The 19,357-nt window shown below is 32.5% G+C and overlaps 1 pseudogene; it reads left to right on the top strand.

The window, feature by feature from the left end:
- The window catches only part of LOC100924036, a 28,043-nt pseudogene extending 9,029 nt beyond the window's left edge, over nt 1-19,014 (top strand).
- The last annotated feature ends 343 nt before the right edge of the window (nt 19,015-19,357 follow it).

Genomic DNA, 19,357 nt, shown 5'->3' with positions numbered 1-19,357 from the left:
CTCCTAGCCTCACACTAGAGAAGACACATTGAGAAATGTAGGTGATACAAAACCAGAGATATAAATAAAAAATGTATTTCTTAGAAAATTAAGGGGTTGAACTAGATGGTGTCTAAGATCTCCTATGGTTTCATGATTCTAAAAGGAGGCTCAAGTATCCAAAAGAAAGTAAGAATAAGAGTTGATCTGCCACCAAAGAACCTGATAACCAGGACATTGTTTTATATATATATCTACCTCTACACAACCTGAGAGATCCCTCTGTGATGAATTCCATACTGGATAAGAAGCCCAATAGCTAAATGTTGCTAGTGTTTATGACATTCCTGGATCTAAAATTAAAGATCCTAGCAGCCAATTCCCAAACATCCATCAGGTACACAAAACTAAACTAAAACTAAAACTAAACACTAATTTAATATAACTAGAAATTTTCAAATACAAAATGTGGTTGTTTTTTTGGGGGCGGGGGGGGGGGGGAGAATTCAAACAAATAAACTCGAAGAAACTCAACTTGATATTGACATAAACCAAGATTGTAAGTGACTTTAGTTTATCAGAATAGAAGAGATTTTTGACTATACAAAGTATCAGAACTAAGGGATCCACTTGGAATACTTAAAAGTCTTCTGTATTGGGTATCAAGTATAGCTAAAGAATGAATATGTCTTGAATATGATTGCCCTTTTTTTTTTTTTTAAAAACTTTTAGAACCTACTCCAAAATTCCCAGCAGCACACAAATGTGGGAACTTACACAGTACACGATACTAAGTAACTCACATGCCACAAAATAATTACATTGTTTCTTAGCATTCCCTGAATTTCAATCCTTTGACATTAGCTGACAATTTTTTAACTAGCTAAGGATTAAATGTCCTTTTCCAGATCAAAACACCCAGGGACTCCACTTCTAGAGCTGTGATAATTAGAGAAGAAAAATTGTTCAATTCACCTCATGATTTCAGTGATTCTTCAAGAATAGCCAAAAGGATCAAAGGCAATTGGCGGTTCATGGGATGTTTTTACTGGTCCTGCTGTTGTCAAGTTAGTTTAAGAAGAGCCTTTTTTGGGTGATGATGGTGATGATATGACTATATTATTTGCACTGTGATCTTCAAATGGCATAGACTTTATAATCTCAATTATAGTAGCAAGAATCCATTTTGGTCCAACTCTATATTTCATAGCAAAATCTAGCTTTCTGTAGTAAAATTATGTGAAGAGTAGCTTCCAGGATATATTCTTGTTTGCTTTTTAAGTCCTTATGTAAGCCTGGATAAAGACAATAGAGGCAACACTAGAGACAATATACTATTAATAATTCAATAATTCCAATTATTACTGTTGACATATCACTCTACTTTATATTGAGTGATAAGAATCATGGAAATTCTTATTGATTAATGTCCCACAATTCATGTGCAGGCATTTTTAATGGTATAATCTTAGCATCAAAGTGTTCTGCTGACATAAGAATCCTGGGAACCATTTGGGAAAGTATCTCACATATGCCTCTAACTCATCCCTCTATGCAGGAAATCCTAGAAAAACTTAGCATGTAGATTGTGTCTCTCACAATGTCTCCCATAAAATCTTTCTGTCTTTTGCTTCTGTGCTCTAAACTTTGATATCTAGCTCATTTTACTCTCACAAAAAAAGATTCCCTGGAAGTTAACTCAAATAAGGAAGACATTTAATATAGGAAATATTTTTTTTATTATACAACAAATACACAGAAAAGACTGATAACCCAGCTCATAAAAAAATCAAAAAGACTCACCAATCTTTCCCCTAGGGAAAAAATCTTATGGATACTAGAGTTTACCTTTTCCTTCCATAAACTAAATTGTCCACATGAGTCAGAGTATACATGATAGTATCAATCCAATTTGCACACTGATGAACATGGTTATAGAGGCTACATAAATGTGTAGATAGCTCTATAGGTTCACATGTATTTCCGTAGCACTGAATTTACTTCTCTCAGACTATGTTACATAATACATGGGATAAGTCCTAGAAATCCCCTGTGAATGAGGAGGAAAATTTGCTAAACTAATTTGCATTGTAATAGTCAGAGTTCCTGTTTATAAATTCATGAATAGAACTTTAGAAAAATTAGAAATGACAAATATCTTGTAATTACTAAATGGGAATCAAAAAGAACTTATATATTAATAAGATTTATACAGTACATCTACAAAAATTGATCACATATTGGATGGTAAAGATCTTACTCAAAAATATAGACAAGCAGAAATACTAGATATATAATTTGATGAGAACAATGCAATAAAATTATGTTCAATATAAATGTCTCTGGAACATTACTAATTGAAGAAATGTAAATTTAAGCAGCTTTATTGAGCAAAGTGATGTTTAAGATTACCTATAGTTTCATGATTCCAAAAGGAAGTTCAAGTACACAAAAAGAAAGTGAGAATAGGATTCAGGGTGTCGCCAGAGACTGACACCCTGGTCAATGTTATATTATCTTCACCTTTACAACCTGGGGAATCTTTCTTAAGGAGTTCAAAACTAGGTGAGAAGCCCAATAGAGAAATGATGCTAGTGGTTATGACAGTCCTGTGTCTAAAATTAAAGATTCTGGCATACAATTGTTATACGTTCATCAGGCACACAAAAGTAGAAATTAAACTCCAGTGTTTCACACCACACCTATCAGACAAATAAAGATGGCAAAAGATGAAGATGGCACATACTGGAGGGCTTTCTGGAAATAAGATATTCTGGTACACTGTTGGTGGAGCTGTGAATTGGCCCACCCATTCAGGAAAACAATTTAGAATTTTGAGCCAAAATTTATTAAACTTTGCACACCATTTGACCCACCTATTAGGCTTAGATATACCTCAAATAATTTTTTTTTAAAAAACAAAAAAGAATCAATATGCACAAAACCATTTATATAAACATTTTTGTTTCACAAAGAAAACTAAGGGGAAACTATTGGAAAAATGGCTAAACAAATTTTAGTATATAGATATAATGGAATATTATTGTATTAAGAGAAATGATGAAATGGACAGTTTCAGAGGAAACTAGAAAGACATCTATGAAATATTATATAATAAAGCAGAACTGGGAGACCAATTTACACAATAATAACATTATAGAGAAAAGCCACTTTGAAGATTTTAGAATTCTGATCAAAGCAATGATAAATCATGAATCCAAAAGATTAAAGATATAATATATCATTCACCTCCTGGAAGATAGGTGATGAATTTAAAATGTATTAAAGACATATATTTCAGGACATAGCCAAGATGAGAACTTGTTTTGCCGAACTATGTATTAATGCAATAATAATAATAATTATTATTATCAATAATGCAATAACTTTTTTTTAATTGCTCATTGGGGGATGGTTGAGGAGTTTGAGGGACAAATTAATAAAAGAAGAAATTAGAAAAAATATGAAACTGAAGATAAAATTTAAATGTGTCTGGTGATATATCTAGAAAACAATTTTTGTCTTTTTCTTTTTTATAATTATTATTACTTATTTCATAAAATATTTCCCAAATACACATACATTTTTAACAATTTTAACAACAAATTTTAAAAATTTTGAGTTCCAAATTTTCTCTTTCCCTTTCATCTTTCTTGAGAAGATAAACAATTTGATTTTAATTATACATGTGAGACCATACAAAACCTATTTCCATATTAATTATGTTGCAAAAGAAAACACAAACAAAATTAAGTACTCAAGATAAAGAAAAAATTTACAACTATGGCTTCATTCTACATTCAAAGTTCGACAGTGCTTTCTCTGGAGGTAGAGACCATTTTTCATCATGGGTCTTTTGAATTATCTTGTCATTATCTTGATCAAATGTAATGCTGAAGAAACTGAGCAAGACAGAGATTAGAGACCAATTCAATAGCTTATTAAATGGAGAGAAATACTGGGACCAATGGATCCATGTTTGATCCTAGGGCTAGATGAGACTATCATCTCAAAGAGTCTAGCCCCGAGTGTCGGGACAGCAAGCTTTTTTATAAAATAACAAGAACAATGACATAATGGAGGTATCTAGGTAGGGATAACCTAATGGAGGGAGGTTACTGATATTCTAATGACATCTAAAATGGATAAACCTTTATCTTGTCAAACATTAAGAAGGAATGTCTATAATCTAAAGATATAAAATCTTTATCTCAAACATTAAGAGGGAAAAGTTATAACCTGAGGCAGAATAAATAGGACAATTGGGGAAGCTAGGTTAGGACATCAAAATGGAACTTTCCAATAACACAGAGTAGTTAGTTTTTTTTTTTTAATAGTTGATCATCCTTAAAATATTAATTTTTCTGTGTACAAGGTTTTCCTGGTCCTACTCACTTCATTTTGCATGAGTTCATATAAGTCTTCCTAGGCTTTTCTTTTTATGTTTCTCTTGAGCCTAACAATTGAGAATTAAAATTTCTATTCAATTCTAGTATTTTCAACGGAAAGGCTTGAGAATCCTATATTTCACTAAACGCCCATTTTTTCCTCTTGAATAATTATATTTTCTGGGTATGTTATTCTTGGTAGCAATCCCAGTTCTTTTGCCTTGCAGAATATCATAATCCAAACCCTTCACTTCTTTAAGAAATAACTGCTAAATCTTGCATAATTCTGATTGTGGTTCCATGGTATTTAAATGGTTGCTTTCCTGACACAATCAAAATGTCCTTTACCTTGAAGATTTCACATAGTCAATATTGATTTTTAAAAAGAAAATTTTTTTAAATTAACAAATGGATAGAGAGAACCATCTGCATCCAGGAAAAAAACTATCAAGACCAAATGTGGATCACAACATAGTATTTTCACCTTTTTTATTGTTTGCTTACTTTTTTCTTATTTTTTTCCTTTTTGATATGATTTTTCTTGTGCAGCAGGATAAAAGTGGAAATATGTATAGGAGAATTGTATATGTTTAATATATATTGTATTATATATATATGTATATATATATATATATATATATATATTGCTGTCTAGGGGAGAGAGTGGGGGAAGGGAGGGAATTTGGAAAATTTGGAATACAAGGTTTTGCAAGAGTGAATGTTGAAAACTTTGCATATATTTTGAAAAGTATAAAGTTTTTTTTAAATTAACAAATATTAGTTTTCTTTCCTTCTCATCTCTCCTTTCAACAAGGAAGGGAGGGAGAGAGGAAGGGAGGGAGGAAGGATGGAAGGAAGGAAGGAAAAAAAGAAAGCCCTTATAATAAATAATAATCGCCAAACAAATCAAATTCCCTTATTGGCCACATCCAAAAATTTGCCTTATTATGAACCCTGAGTTCGTCACTTCTCATTCAAGGAATGAATCATCTGAAATTGTGGTGCATTGGTCAGAGTTTTTTAAGTCTTTCACAATTGTTTGTCCTTTTAACATCATTATTATTACATAAATTGTATTCATCATTCTGTATCACTTCAAAAATTCTTCCAAAGTTTCTACAAAGTTACCCTCTTAATCATTTCTTATGATACTAGTGTCATTATATTGGCTCAATCTATTTAGCACTTAGTATTTCTCGAATTATTCTTATTTTTTCTTTTATTGCTATAGTTAATATTTCTAGCACTATATTAAATAGTGATGATAATGACAGACAGACATCCCTACTTTACCACTGATCTTATTGAATAGGTCTCTAATTTATCCCTATTACATATAATACTAACCTTTGGTTTTAGGAAGATATTATTTACACATGTTAGAGAGAAGTCCATTTATTTATATATTTTAGCATTTTTTTAGCAGAAATAAGTTATATTTTATTAAAAAAATTTTTTCTGCATCTAATGATATAATCATGATTTTATTGTTCTTATTTATGTGGAATATAGAATTTTCTTAATATTAGAGCAACCTTCCTCTAATATAATATAAATCCAACTTAATCATAATATATAGCCTCTTTCATATATTTCTATAGCCTCTTTGCTAATATTTTATTTAAAATTTCTGTGTTTATATTCTTTACTGATATAGACTTTTTTCTTGTCTTAACTTTTTCTGGTTTAGGCATAAAGATCATATTTGTATCATATAAAGAACTCAGTAAGATCTCTTCTTTTTTTATTTTTACAGTTTGTATATTATTGAAATTAAGTATTCTTTGAATGTTTGATAGAATTTGCTTATAAATTTACCCTACTCTGGGAGTACATTTATTGCTTATTTTTACCCCTTTTTTAATCCCTAAATTATATTTATCCCTTTTATGAGTTTGGATTATTTAAATAATCTGATTTTTATTCTGTTAATCTGGGTATTTCATACATTTTAAAAATATTGATTAATTTCTTGTAGGCTGTCAATTTTATGGCAAATAGTCGGGTAAAATAGTTTTTTAAAATTTTATTTATCTTCTGTTGTATATTCTCCTTTTTATTTTTGATGCTGGCAATTTCTTTAAATCAAATTAACTAATGACTTATTTTCATTAATTAAAATTTCTAAGTTTTATTTATTAATTCAGTGACGTTTTGCTATCAGTTTTATTTATGCTTTTGATTTTTCAAATTTTTCATTTATTTTTAATTGGGATTTTAATTTGTTGGTTTTCTAGGTGGTGGTAGTTGTTGTTTATGACCAATCCATTCATCTCTTCTTTTTCTCTTTTGTTGAAGAAAACATTTAAAAATATGAATTTTCTTAAAAGGACTATTTTGGCCATATCCCATAATTTTATTATGTTTTCTTATTGATTTCATTTCGTTTGATGAAATTATTTGTTGTTTTTCTGATTTGCTTTTTAATCAAACAATTCTTTGTAATTAAGTTTTTTAGTCTTTTGCTAATCTATTTTCTGATTGAGTTCATCCTTTTCACATTTGTAACCCAAGTCCCAAAGTCCAGTAGTATGTGACTCTTTTCTGTGGTAGAGATATGTACATATACATATATACATCTTTATACATATACAGATGATGCCAAAACCCACTGACATCCCTTCCAATTAATCAGTCAATAAATATTTATTATGTATTTACTATTGTGCCATCTACTTTACTAAGTACTGAAGACTTCAAGAGGTTTATAATCTAATAGGAAAGACAATATGCAAACAAATATATTTAAGGCATATATAGGTCAAATGGGAAAGTCTCAAAGGAAAAACAGCACTAGATTCAAGAAGGATTGGGAAAGTCTTTCTGTAAAAGATGAAACTTAAGGAAAGCCACTTTTATAGGAAGAGGGAAAGCATTCCAGGCATGGGAGGTAGCCAAAGAAATTACCCAAGTCAAGAGATGGAGAGTCTTGTTCAGTAAATAGCCAGGAGACCAACATTAATGGATCAAATATATGTATATTTTTTATATTTCTCCTGATTCTTGTGTTTTTATTTCAAAATTTGTATTCAATTCTGATATTTTCATCAAGAATACTTGGAATTCCTGTAACATCCATTTTTCCCTATTGCTGGATAAATTATTCTTGATTGTAATTCTTCATCTTTTGCCTCCTGAGATACTGTATTCCAAGCTTTCTCCTTCACAGCAGCAAGGATGTGTCGTTACTTGGTGCTGAATCCTTTCTTTTTGAGTGCTTACTATATTCCTTGACCTGAATTATCTGGATTTTGGCAATGATATCGCTGGGAATTTTCATTTTGATGTTTCTTTCAGCATGGGACCAATGGATTCTTTAAATTTTCATTCTGCCTTATAGTTCTAATATATTTGGTTATTTGTCATTAGCTTGGTTTTTGGTCATGATCTTCAAATTGTTCAATAATTCTTAGTGGGTTTTTCCCCTTCTTGTTCTGTTTTCTAGGTTACTTGTTTTTGATATGAAGTACTTAATATTTTGTTATTTTTTTAATTTTTTGAATTAAAAAAATTGTCTCATGGAGAAATTAACTTCTTTCTGATCCATTCCAATTTTAAGGAGTCTGTACCTCTTGTACAAAACCAAAAAATCCTATTAAATCTCCTTGCAAGTCTTTTGTTGAGAGCTCTCATTTCTTTCCCCAATGTCTTAAGAGATTTCATTTTATTTATAATGACTGCTTTTTATTCTTGCTTCATTTCTTCTTGGAATGTTGTGACCAAGTTTTTTTTTTTTTTTTTTTTTTTAAGCTTTGCTTTAGATATTGCGAAGTTCATTTTCTTCTTCTTAGTTTATGTTTTAGGTATTCTTGGCTCTATAACAGTTTCTTATCATGGATGTTTTTTTTGGAGGGGTAATTGTTATTTGCTCATTTTTCCAACTTTGCCTCCTGAATTGGGACTTTATGTTAGGGTTAGATTCTATACATTATATATATTCTAAGGAGAATATTGAAACTTTTTTGAATCCTTATATATTTTTTTCTGGGTTTTGCTGATGCTTTCTTTGAGTATTGAGTGCTATTTTCTTCAAAGATAATGGGGCAGTTCAAGGGGGACCTACAAAGTTTTAGTGTGCTCCAAATGGTCTAATCTTGAGTAAAATCTGATTATTTCATCCATTATCTGAGATTTATAAACTCCTAATCTCAGCTTGAGTCAGAGTGACATAACTACAAAGTTATTCCTGATTACAGCTGATGTACAATGTTATTGGCTCTATACACTATCAGCTAGCTGGAAGGTCTGCAGGTTCACCTTTGCCCTGAATTCCATATGCAATAGGCTGAATTTGCAATCCTAATTTGGAATCAAGTTATATATATATGTAATTCAGGACTATGTGCTACTTGAAGTATACTAGATGCCCTAATATTCCTAAATTTAAACCCAATCTTTTCTCTTCTACATAAATAACAAGAAAACTTGAGGTGAGACAGAGGGTATCCCCTGACCAAGAACTGAGGAAATCAAAAAAGATTTCCTTTAGGATATGGCACCTAAACTGAACCTTCAAGAAAGCTAATGGAGGTGGATAAGGAGCAGAGAAGATGCATTTTTCTAGTAAAAAATAGATATTCAGGATATATAGGAAACTGATAAAAACCTAAGAACAAGAACCATTTCCCAATTGATAAATTTGTCAAAGAATATGAAGAGGTATCCTTTAAAAGAAGATGTAATCTACCAATAATCATATAAAAAATGTTTCAAATCACTAACAAAAAGTGAAATAAAAATTTTAAAAATTCAGAGGTTCTACCACATACTTTGCAAATTGGCAAAAACTAAAGAAAAGAAAAATGGCAATTATTGGAAGAACTAGTGCAGAATTGAAATATTAATGCACTTTTTTGACACTACCAATAACAACTACTAATTAACTGCCACCAGCAGGACCAGCACACCAGAGGAGTGCTTCCTCAACCATTACAGAATAACTCCCACAGCCATCATCTCAGGAAGGTATTCCACCTCATCACTGTAAGTCTCCAATTATTGTGATTGCCTCCTATAACAAGAAAATTTTCACTTTTCAGTGATCCATTTGCACTTTACTATAGCCTTATTATATAGACCAGGAATTCTACTTTCTTTTGACCAAACTGACACTTTCCCAACTTTCAGAACAGATGGTTCTGGTACAGGTGCTGGAAACTGTTTCTACCACAGTTAAATCCTGGCAAAGGTCCCATGAGTAAATCAAGATGTCATTGAGGGAAATTACTAGCCTTTGATCCAGCAGGTTGCAACAGACTGGATTCATAAATTGCTGGAAAACTGCAGGGAACTTATGGAACCCAAATGGCATAAATCTATATTTAAACTGACCCACACAATTCAGACTGTGTCTGAAAACACAGTTCCTCTATTCATACTCATCCAGACATACTCTGCCCATCCAGCTTAGTGATGATCATTGCTTGATGATGCAGCTGAACCAGTCCACTGGAATCAAGGGCAGAGAGAACTGATCTTGTGCCATGATTGGGTGAAAGTTCCATTAGTTTATTATTCTTTTTTCTCCATGAATTTAAGGAAAGTACCAACAGGAGAAATATTAATAACTTGTGTTTAGGTCATACCAACATAATAAAAATTATAATAGTACCTAACAATTCATAAATGAAACCCAAATAAGTATTTTTTTTCTTATGGAACTCCTACACAGTTACTTGTTGTTTCCAATCAAAGAATAAATATTGTTGAAAGGAAAAAAGAATACAGGAAATCAAACCAATTCTTCCAGGGACAACAGAAGAATAAGAAATTGTGGGGAGGAGTGCAGGCCTATATTTTTAAAAAAAACATTTATTTTAAGATGTATTACAAAATTCATGAACTCATTTAATGATTTATCAATAAAGCATTTAGAATAAACAGCTTCCAATAATTACCTTTTCATAATAAGTATTGCAACTTAAAATACTGAACAGAGATAAAATGAATGCTTAAATTTGGATTACTATTTTAATCCATCCAACCACTTGAGCTATAATTCCATTCAGCAACATTAAAGAGTGAATTCTGCCATGTCCATTCTTCATGTATTCACAACACTATGTCTTCAGTTAATAGTGGAAAACTGGTTTATATTTACCTTTTTACCTTATTTTTGTAATGCCTAAATACCTTCAACATTTCCACTTATACCCACACATTTTCTAAACGTTTTCAACTCCTTTCCATATCTGATACCTAAAAGATAAAATGCATCAAATAGCTTCTTATCATATTCCAACAATACATATATAAACGCCTCACCACTACCACCGTTAAAAAGTTGCTCTTTTTGCAATGACATGTGTCAAAGAATAAAACAATGATTAAAAACTTCCTCACAAATCAGAAGACTGTTTGAAATGTTTGATGTGAAAAAGGCACTTTGTAGAAGGCCCTTGTTAATCAAATTTGTTTTCATAAAAGATAATTAAGTTAATTGATTTAAAGATAATTTTTGTTGCATGTTACACTAAAGTTTTAATTTTGATTTTTTTTTTTTTAAACTAGCATTTGCTATGCTAGCAGTACAAATAAACCAGATAATGGAATGTCAATACTATATTTTCATTTCATAGTGCTCTGATTTTTTAAATCTCCAATATAGTAACTCTTAAAATGAAAATAATGACCACCTTGTTAAATGTATGTAATATGTTCAAATTATAGTTTAAGAAAATGAAATCAAATAAAACTTAGGTTTCAGTTCCTAAAAACAAACGTAGTATTTTCAAATTAAAATCATATTACACTTTTATTTTTTGTACTATGGTTTAATAGCAGTTTAAATATAAAAAATACAAACTTAAAATATTCCAGTCTATGCACAAATTATCAAGCTTCTAACATGCTAAGAAACAGAAAACAGCATCCTATACTATGTGAAGAACTAGCACAAATGGTACTTTGATGACAACTGTCAATTGGCCGCTTCTCTAGATGGGAAAATACCTAAATTTATTAAATCTTTTTATTTCTGTTCAGTGGTTTTAAGTCATGTCCAACTATTCATGACCCATTTAGGGTTTTCTTGGAAAAGATATTGAAATGATTTGTCATTTTTTTTTTCTCCAGTTCATTTTACAGAGGAAGAAACTGAGGCAAAGAGGGTTAAGTAACTTTCCTAGGATCACACAGCTAGTAAGGATATAAAAACAAATTTAAATTCAGGAAGATGAATCTTCCTGCCTCAGGCCTAGCACTTTATCCACTGCCTCACCTAGCCATCATTATTACAATAACATTCTTAATATTAATGATTACAACATATTTTATCAGCAGATTTGAAGAAAATGTCCTATTTTGTGAATTATTAAGAACTTAGGAAAAAATACCAATGTTTTTTAAATAACTAACATGAGACATACAGGCATATCCTGGAGATAATGTGGGTTCAGGTCTAGATCACCACCATAAATCAAATCTTGAAATAAAGCAAATTACATGAAGCTTTTAGCTTCCCAGTTATGTTTATGCAATGCTGTAGTCTAGTAAGTTTGCTATTATTATATTATATTATAAAAATAACAAAATATGTATACCTTAAGTAAAAATGCACTGCTGGAGAAGCAAAGCCAAGATGGCAGAGTAAAGGCAGACTTATTGAGTTCTACCCCAAACCTTTAAATAATGACCCTAAACAAATTTCAGAAAATGTAAAAAGATGGAGTGGAACCATTTTTCAGCCAGAGACAAGTTAGAAGGTCAGTAGGAAAGGTCTGTGGCAACAGGGTGGGAGTCCAGCGCAGTCCTGGTGCAAGCTGTGCCAGCACAACCCTGGCCCCACCAGGTGGTAGCTGCCACCAAAGAAGGAACAGGCCTTGAGGCCTCTGAATCAGCAGCAGTACTGGTAGTTTCTAGACCTCTTAGCCCAGAGACACCAAAGTTGACTTGGAAGGTCAGCAGAAAAGGTTTGTCAGTAGGGTGAGAGTGAATCCAGCAAACCAGGACGAGGTGGCAGTGGTAGCAATAGCTTCCTGCCTCAGCTCACAGGGGTCTCTTTACTAGCACTGAGGAACCACTCTAGCGTACTAGAATCAGGTACTCTCCTCACAATTCCAAGGCTAAAAAGAGTGCTTGTGTTCAGGTCCTTAGAAAAATCTCTGAAAACAGCTGTGCAAAACTCCTGAAGCTTGCAACAATGCATCCACCACTCTAAAAACTGAAGCCCTACTTTAACCAAAAGTTAAAAGGTGAGTAATTGGCTAGGAGAAGGAGGAGACAATAGAAAAAATTTCTGACTAAAAAAAGTTACTACAGTGACAAGGAAGATCAAAACACACACTCAGAAGAAGATAACAAAATCAAAATTCCTACATCCAAAGCCTTCAAGAAAAATAAGTATTTGTCTCAGGCCATGGAAGAAGATTTTGAAAATCAAATAAGAGAGATAGAGGAAAAATTGGGAAGAGAATTGAAAGTGGTACAAAAGACCCAAAGATCCCAGCTTTTGGGATAAGAACTTACTGTTTGATAAAAATTGCTGGGAAAATTGGAAACTAATATGGCAGAAACTAGGCATTGATCCATACTTAACGCCGTACACCAAGATAAGGTCAAAATGGGTTCATGACCTAGGCATAAAGAATGAAATCATTAATAAATTAGAGGAACATAGGATAGTTTACATCTCAGACCTGTGGAAGGGGAAGGTCTTTATGACCAAAGCAGAACTAGAGATCATTACTGATCACAAAATAGAAAATTTTGATTATACCAAACTGAAAAGTTTTGTACAAACAAAACTAATGCAGACAAGATTAGAAGGAAGCAATAAACTGGGAAAATATTTTTACAGTCAAAGGTTCTGATAAAGGCCTCATTTCCAAAATATAGAGAATTAACTCTAATTTATAAAAAATCAAGCCATTCTCCAATTGAAAAATGGTCAAAGGATATGAACAGACAATTCTCAGATGAAGAAATTGAAACTATTTCTAGTCATATGAAAAGATGCTCCAAGTCATTATTAATCAGAGAAATGCAAATTAAGACAACTCTAAGATACCACTACACACCTGTCAGATTGGCTAAGATGACAGGAAAAATAATGATGATTGTTGGAGGGGATGTGGGAAAACTGGGACATTGATTCATTGTTGGTGGAGTTGTGAACGAATCCAACCATTTTGGAGAGTAGTTTGGAACTATGCTCAAAAGTTATCAAACTGTGCATACCCTTTGATCCAGCAGTGTTACTACTGGGATTATATCCCAAAGAGATTATAAAGAAGGAAAGGGACCTGTATGTGCACGAATGTTTGTGGCAGCCCTTTTGTAGTGGCTAGAAACTGGAAACTGAATGGATGTCCATCAGTTGGAGAATGGCTGAATAAATTGTGGTATATGAAAATTATGGAATATTACTGTTCTGTAAGAAATGACCAACAGGATAATTTCAGAAAGGCCTGGAGAGACTTACACGAACTGATGCTGAGTGAAATGAGCAGGACCAGGAGATCATTATATACTTCAACAACAATACTAGATGATGACCAGTTCTGATGGATCAGGCCATCCTCAGCAACAAGATCAACCAAATCATTTCTAATGGAGCAGTAATGAACTGAACCAGCTATACCCAGAAAAAGAACTCTGGGAGATGACTAAAACCATTACATTGAATTCCCAATCCCTATATTTATGCACACCTGCATTTTTGATTTCCTTCACAAGCTAATTGTACAATAATTCAGAGTCTGATTCTTTTTGTACAGCAAAATAATGTTTTGGTCATGTATACTTATTATGTATCTAAGTTATATTTTAATATATTTAACATCTACTGGTCATCCTGCCATTTAGGGAGGGTGGGGGTAAGAGGTGAAAAATTGGAACAAGAGGTTTGGCAATTGTTAATGCTGTAAAGTTACCCATGTATATATCCTGTAAATAAAAAGGCTATTAAATTAAAAAAAAAAAAAAAAAAAAAAAAGTGGTACAAAAGGAAATACAAAAAGCTAATGAGGAGAAAAGTGTCTTAAAAAGCAAAGTTGGTCAATTGGGAAAGAAGGTACAAAAGCTCACTAGGAAAATAATTCCTTAAAATTTAGAAAGAGCAAGTGGAAGCTAATGACTTTATGAGAAACTAAGAAACAGTAGGAAAAAAAAAAACCCAAAAGAATGAAAAAAATAGAAAGCAATGTGAAATGTATCATTGGAAAAACAACTGATCTGGAAAATAGATTCAAAAGAGAAAATTTAAAAATTATTGTTTTACCTGAAAGTCATGATCAAAAAGACAGCCTAGACATCCTCTTTCAATAAATTATCAAAGAAAATTATCTATCTACTTTAGAACCAGAGGGTAAAATAGAAATTGAAACAATCTACCAAAAAGGACCCATAAGTACAAAAATGTTTATAAGAGCTCTTTTTGTAGTGGTGATGAATTGGAAATTAAAAAGATGTCCATCAGGTGGGAAATGGCTGAATAAGTCATGGTACATGAATGCAATAGAATATTATTGATGGGTAGGAAATGATGAGCAGGCTGATTTCAGAAAAGTCTGGAAAGACTTACATGAACTGAGAACAATGTACATAGCAACAAGAAACTATATGATGATCAACTGTAATGGATTTGGCTCTTTTCCACAATGAGATGATTCAAGGCAATTCTAATAGACTTGTGATGGAAAGTGTCATTCCTATCCAGAGAGATAATTATGGAGACTGAACGTGGATCAAAACATAGTATTTTCATTTTTTGCTTATTGTTGTTTGTTTGTTTGCTTATTTCTTTTCTCATGTTTTTTTTCCTTTTGATTTGATTTTTCTTGTGTAGCATGATGAATATAGAAATATGTATGGAAGAATAACACATGTTTAACATATCAAATGCTTGCTGTCTTGCAGGAGGAGAAAGGAGAAGAAGGGGAAATTTTTGGTACACAAACGTTTGCAAAAGTAAATGTTGAAAATTATCTTTGCATGTATCTGGAAAAATAAAATACTGTTAAAATTTTTAAACACATAAATAAATACCTTTTATTTAAAAAAGAAAAATTCACTGATCACCTCCTGAAGGGGATTCCAAAATGAAAACTCCCAGGAATATTATAGCCATATTTCAGAATTTCCAGATCAAGAAGAAAATATTGCAAACATTTAGAAAGAAACAATTCAAGTATAGTGGAACCACACTTAGGATAATATAACATTTGGCAGCTTCTACATTAAAGGGCTTGGAATATGATATTCCAGCAAGCCGCGGAGCTAGGATTACAACCAATAATAATCTACCCAGCAAAACTGAGTATAATCCTTCAGAGGAAAAGGTGAAAATTCAATAAAGTAGAAGACTTTTAAGCATTCTTGATGAAAAGACTAGAACTGAATAGACGGTTTTCTTTTCAAATACAGAACTCAGAAGAAGCATAAGGAGGTAATTGGGAAAGGAATATCTTTTTTTTTTTTAATTTTTTTTTTATTTAATAGCCTTTTATTTACAGGATATATACATGGGTAACTTTACAGCATTAACAATTGCCAAACCTCTTGTTCCAATTTTTCACCTCTTACTCCCCCACCCCTCCCCCAGATGGCAGGATGACCAGTAGATGTTAAGTACATTAAAATATAAATTAGATACACAATAAGTATACATGACCAAAACGTTATTTTGCTGTACAAAAAGAATCAGACTAAAGGCCTCATTTCCAAAATATATAGAGAATTAACTCTAATTTATAAAAAATCAAGCCATTCTCCAATTGAAAATGGTCAAAGGATATGAACAGACAATTCTCAGATGAAGAATTGAAACTATTTCTAGTCATATGAAAAGATGCTCCAAGTCATTATTAATCAGAGAAATGCAAATTAAGACAACTCTAAGATACACTACACACCTGTCAGATTGGCTAAGATGACAGGAAAAATAATGATGATTGTTGGAGGATGTGGGAAAACTGGACATTGATTCATCGTTGGGTGAGTTGTGAACGAATCCAACCATTTTGGAGAGTAGTTTGGAACTATGCTCAAAAAGTTATCAAACTGTGCATACCCTTTCGATCCAGCAGTGTTACTACTGGGATTATATCCCAAAGAGATTATAAAGAAGGGAAAGGGACCTGTATGTGACGAATGTTTGTGGCATAGCCCTTTTGTAGTGGCTAGAAACTGGAAACTGAATGGATGTCCATCAGTTGGAGAATGGCTGAATAAATTGTGGTATATGAAAATTATGGAATATTACTGTTCTGTAAGAAATGACCAACAGGATGATTTCAGAAAGGCCTGGAGAGACTTACAGAACTGATGCTGAGTGAAATGAGCAGGACCAGGAGATCATATATACTTCAACAATACTAGATGATGACCAGTTCTGATGGATCAGGCCATCCTCAGCAACAAGATCAACAAATCATTTCTAATGGAGCAGTAATGAACTGAACTAGCTATACCCAGAAAAAGAACTCTGGGAGATGACTAAAAACCATTACATTGAATTCCTAATCCCTATATTTATGCACACCTGAATTTTTGATTTCCTTCACAAGCTAATTGTACAATAATTCAGAGTCTGATTCTTTTTGTACAGCAAAATAATGTTTTGAGTCATGTATACTTATTGTGTATCTAAGTTATATTTAATATATTTAACATCTACTGGTCATCCTGCCATTTAGGGAGGGGTGGGGGGTAAGAGGTGAAAAAGTGGAACAAGAGGTTTGGCAATTGTTAATGCTGTAAAGTTACCCATGTATATATCCTGTAAATAAAAGGCTATTAAATAAAAAAAAAAAAAAAACAAAACCCAAAAAGAATCAGACTCTGAAATATTGTACAATTAGCTTGTGAAGGAAATCAAAAATGCAGGTGGGCATAAATATAAGGATTGGGAATTCAATGTAATGGTTTTTAGTCATCTACCAGAGTTCTTTTTCTGGGCATAGCTGGTTCAGTTCATTACTGCTCTATTGGAAATGATTTGGTTGATCTCATTGCTGAGGATGGCCTGGTCCATCAGAACTGGTCATCATATAGTATTGTTTTTGAAGTATATAATGATCTCCTGGTCCTGCTCATTTCACTCAGCATCAGTTTGTGTAAGTCTCTCTAGGCCTTTCTGAAATCATCCTGTTGGTCATTTCTTACAGAACAGTAATATTCCATAATATTCATATACCACAATTTATTCCGCCATTCTCCAACTGATGGACATCCATTCAGTTTCCAGTTTTTAGCCACTACAAAAAGGGCTGCCACAAACATTCATGCACATACAGGTCCGGGAAAGGGATATCATAAGGAACTCAATATGGTTTGTATATTTACATTCCTACATAGGGAGGAAGATGCTTGTAACTCATAAGAACTTTCTCATTATTATGACAGTTATGTATAGAGAGGGCATAGATGTGTATTGACTATGAAGGGATAATTTCTAAAAAAAAAAAAAAAAATGGAATTTTAAAAAGTCACTTTTTGGGACTGGTCCTGTGCTGGGATTGTATGCCGAGCTCCTAGTCTGGTTCCACAGACCTTTTCTGCTGACCTTCCAGGTCCTCTGGATCCATAGACTTTTTGTGCTGACCTTCCAGGTCCTCTGATATCTCCGGGCTGAAAGGTCTGAAAGCCACCAGTACTGCCACTGAGTCAGAGGTTGGGTTAAGCTGGGCCAGGGCTAAAGCTGGATTCAGGACTGTGCTGGCATGGCCTGCACTAGGATTACATGCTGGAGTCCCACTCTTTTCTGTTGAACTTCTAAATTGCTTTTACCTGGAAAATGTTCTACTTTTTGGGTATTCTGATGCTCTAAAATTTGTTTAGAGACATTATTTAAAAGAATTTGGAGCAGTTTGGAGTAGAGGTTGAGTGAGTTCCTGCCTTTATACTCTTTTATATTTTTACTTAATTTTTCTTGAGGGTTTTTTTTTGGGGGGGGTGATCTCTGTTTTCTTTTACAATATGATTTATGGAAATATTTTGCAAAACTTTACATGTGTCTTCTTAATGGGGTTTGGGGGTGGGGAGGAAGGAAGAGAATCTGGAACTCAATATTTTGTTTTATACATACTTGAAAAAAGCAAAAATATTAAATATTTTTAAAAATACACTGTAGCTATAAAATGCTAACCATTATCTGAGCCTTTAGCAACCCATAATATTTTTGCTGAGTTGGAGCCTTAATAAGAAGTGGCTAGCATAACTGGTACAAGTTCTGCATCTTGCCCACAGGAGCTATACATTGAAGACAATTTCTGGAAGCTTCTAATTATAATTGTAGGCCATCATGATCATCTAGGTTTTAAAGTGGAATTTTTAACCAGTTGCAAAAGTGGATTCTAAGGATGATCATCATTACCCAAACCAGTTCATAGTTCATGCAGCCCTTGACCTAATAGATGAAAATATGTGTCTATCTAACAATATGTAACCAAAAACTGTGGACAAATTCAATGAGTGATTTGTTTCTGCTTTTGTTACTGCAGGCTATATGAGATTTATTATGCTTCATGATGTTAGACAAGAAGATGGAATAAAAAACTTTAGTGATATCTATGATTTACATATAAAGTTTGCAATGAATCCATTTTGTGAAGCAAATTCATCCATTTAACCAAGTGCATTTGACAGAAAAGTTCAGTTTCTTGGGAAGAAACACAAGCTGAATACAGAAAATTTTTTAAATATGTGATGTCATTGTATGCATTGTAAGTAACTAAAAGTCAACCAAGTCTATGTTGTCTAGTCTTGGCTTTCTAAGCCTCTGTAAATTAACCTCTTTTCTAGTTAGAAAAATAAAGCATCTTTGTTGTCATTGTTGCAAATGATCCAACCAGAATAATTTATACTTTCAAAAGATAAAATGAACTGACAATTATTTTTGCTTTAAAAATTGTTTAAAAGACTCCATTTTGACTAGTCTAACATAATCTTGATTAAATTGCAAATTAGGCAAATGTCATACTGTTTATCTTAAACTGAAATATAAAATTGACTCACAATAGCAAATAAAATTTATATATACACATGGATTT

The sequence above is a fragment of the Sarcophilus harrisii genome, chromosome 3 (assembly GCF_902635505.1).
Source record: "Sarcophilus harrisii chromosome 3, mSarHar1.11, whole genome shotgun sequence".
Lineage (NCBI taxonomy): Eukaryota > Metazoa > Chordata > Mammalia > Dasyuromorphia > Dasyuridae > Sarcophilus > Sarcophilus harrisii.
This window is presented reverse-complemented; position numbering and strand designations above follow the sequence as displayed.